The sequence below is a fragment of the Triticum urartu genome, chromosome 4A, assembly GCF_056163025.1.
Source record: "Triticum urartu cultivar PI428250 chromosome 4A, HENAU_Tu73, whole genome shotgun sequence".
NCBI classification, from domain to species: domain Eukaryota; kingdom Viridiplantae; phylum Streptophyta; class Magnoliopsida; order Poales; family Poaceae; genus Triticum; species Triticum urartu.
This window is the reverse complement of record NC_141876.1, coordinates 30,162,754-30,166,306: the sequence shown is the minus strand read 5'-3', so window position 1 is coordinate 30,166,306 and position 3,553 is coordinate 30,162,754.

Genomic DNA, 3,553 nt, shown 5'->3' with positions numbered 1-3,553 from the left:
AACCACTGCATGTCATGTTTGGTAGTCTCAAGTCATTAAAAGCATGCACACCCACATCTCCTATTGGTTGATATGTCAAGAAACAAGAAACGAGGTAGAAGTTAATGCACCGTGCCTAAGTGTTTTGGGAGTATTATAGATATTGATATTTTTAGTATAAATTTGGTCGTGGGATTTCATTGATGCCTGTCAAAGCGTTGACAGGTCTGCTATGCGTGACCTAAAGATGAAAGCGTTGAGCATCTCGAAGTTGATCAACAATCTTCAATTGTCAAAGATTAGCCGTTCGGCCAATAAGGTGGCACACTTAATCACTAAGTATAGCTTTGACAATAGATTAGATGGTATTCTTATAAATAACATACCGCCCTGTGTGGTGAATATTGTATCGAATGAGTGTACTGGTGTGGCTGGTTAATTAATATAAGGTGGTGTTCAAAAAAGTATAAATTTGGTCAAACACTTTGCAAACGGTTGACGGGAGTAAAAAGGACCAGAGGGAGTATCATGCATGCGGAGTAGGCAAAAAAAATTGCTTGTCTAAAAAAAGGCAAAAAATTGCTCATTTATAGCCGGTTGAAGTCTCAAAGGGCGCGACCGCGCGAGGGAGGCGAAGGTCATGGGAGGCGCGACGTTTGACGGAATTAAGTGAAGTTACATCCACGCGCCGGCATGGCGTGCGAACAGGCAGAAGCTATACCGTCAGGCCTACGATATGGGTCTAGTAGACATGACATCTAGTGGGTCCAGCATAGTTCTCGAGAACTCTTTGGGGGCTTGCAGCCGTTTATCCACCGGGCAAGCCAGCAACCCCACGCCGTTCGCACGCCCTACTCGTCCCCGTCTTCTACCTTAGAACAGTTCGCTCCCAGTCGTCCCGTCTTTTCACATTAGTTCGCTCCCAGTTTTTTTGCGGGGTACAACAGTTCAACTTCTCCTAACCCTCCAAAATCCATGGCCTCCCAAATCTCCATGGTCGCCGCTGAGTACCAGGTTAGAGCCATCACCGGTGATCAGTTCATCATCATCTACACACGTGGATCCGAGAAGGTGAAAGCATGGCTTGCTCACTTCCTACGCATGTTCAACAGTTCAACGGATGAGTGGGTCGCTGGGCTAGATGTTGAGTACACCACAGTCCTGGGATGAGAGAAGGATCTAAAGGACGAAGAGAGGAAGAAGCCCGTCGTGATCCAGGTTTGCGTACATAACGTTTGCTTGGTCTACCACATATGCCATGTCGACGTTGAGTGCCAGGATTTTAAGAACTTCCTCAAGGACAAAAGAGTGAAATTCGTTACTGTAGGCTTTAAGAACGACAGTGACGTCCTGTGTCGGATAGGTCTCGTTGTAGGCCAGCCCTTTGATCTCCAGAAGGCAAGCCTAGTGTCCTCCTCTTAACCTTCAATGCTGACCCTCGCAGCAGCCATGATTGATCCTTCTTACGCTAAACTGAAGAAACCTCATCACGAGTTTCATCATGCATGGGAGTCGAAGACATTAGATGAAGATCACATCCTGTACGCAGCAATGGATGCCTACCTTTGTTTAAATATCTACAAGGGTTGGATGAAGAAGCAGAGCGCAGTGTCCGGTTCAAGCAAAGAAGCGTCGGCGAAGAGGAAGAGGAAGAGGGACGAGGACGAAGTCGAGGACGTGGACTCGGACTCCAAGTAGGTGGCAGTGTCGTCGCTCATGCTGGTTCTACTGCAGTATCAAGCGGACTAGTTGCTTATTAGTTTATTTTCAAGGGTGTGTTGTGCTGAGGCCCTAGCAGAACTATGTTTATATTCTTTCTCGTTATTTGAACTCTTTAGTACGTACAGTAGTACTAGTACTATGTCTTACTACTGTTCTTCTTGCAGTTGGTACTACTGCTCGTATCTTCGTGTTCCTACTGTACTTAATACGTTCGTACTAGTAGTATAATTTGGGTCAGTCGGTTTGTGAAAGAAGTTCGACGGAGCGAAGGAAGAAGACGGCAGAAGAGGTGGAAGAAGCCCTTCTAGCCATCCATGTTGCATCAAACAGCTCACATGAGTTGACTAACCCAAATTGCTCCTTCAGATTGCAGGATCCACGTGGCATTCAAGGTCTCGAAGGTAGATTCCGCGTACGCACCCGGTTTGCGGGCTCGACGCGCGCGCGACCGGCTTTCGCCGCGACAGCCACCATGCGTGCCTCCTCCGCGCGGGCGGAGACGACAATGACACGCTAGTTCCTCCTCGACGACGTGCTGGAGCACGCGCTCGTCCTCCTCTTCGTACGCTGCGTGCATAGACGCGGCTCCACCAGCTGCTCGCATGCTTGGCAACGCGGCAGCATCGCGAGGAGGGACTGCAGACGATGTGAGCGGGCGGGCCTTCGGCTTCATGGCACAGGGATGGCGGCGACACGGCGGTGATGCGCGAGAAATTGTTGGCCGGAGCAGGCGGGCGCCGGCATGCGCAACGGTGGCGGCGGCATAATGATGAGTGCGCGTGTGGGAGCTTACTTTAGTTTTATATATAAGGTTGGTCAAACTTAAAAGAAAACCGTACTAGTACACGTAAACATTAGACTTAGGCAGCGCTTTTATTAGTTACTAGCTTATGTTCTTGCCCATTGTGACCAGCCTTAGTACCACGGCCACGATACGGAATCATGTGCAAGCGCGTGAACCGCGGCCGCGCGGTCGATTGAACGGTGCATCACCGTGTCGCGCTCGGACATCCACCGAACCTTTTTTTGTGTGCGAAAGCAATCCTCGAATATTACTCAATTTTTTTTCTTGTGAAAGTTCTTGACGTTGCAATATTTTCATATATTTGAATTTACCTCCAGCTCGTGTTTATTTGGATTTGGACGTTTTAGGTGCGCCCTAGTTTTTTTTAATACTGATTTTGTGTGTGTGACTGAGAGAGAACGTGTGTATGTGTCCATATGTGTGTTGTGGCAAAAGGGCAATGTGGAGACGATGCGCGTGTGATACAGACATAGAGAGGTGTGAATGTGCAAATGATCGTGCATGAGTGAGACATAGACAGATGCCGATACGTTGTGTATACATGAGAGAATGGTCTTCTAGTTTATTTGTGTGTGTCTGTGTGTGTGTGAGAGAGAGGGAGAGAGAGAGACAGAGAGAGGAGCATCCGTAACACAACAACCATCTCTCTCGATTCGTCCATCCCTCGCACGGTCGCATGCAACACATGCATCAACGCGCACATTTTGACACCCTCACCCGGCCCCTGCCCACCTCAAGGTCCGCACAATCTCTTTGTGAATACCCATTTCTCTCCGTAGGTTTGTTTTCTCTCAATATTTGACACACACACACAGAGAGAGATACACGCAGCACAACACACACACACACACACTCCCCCGAGCACACAATTCATCCCCATCCAAGGTTATACGGCGACCACTCTCGCTTGTGCTTCTTTGCACCCCAACATGCACAACACCTTAATCTTCAAAGAGGGCAACGAGCAGATCAAAGACAGCGACCACACCGCGCTAGAGAATGCGGGGTCATTTGGAAGCAGGGTGATGTGACGACGACTGACTGACT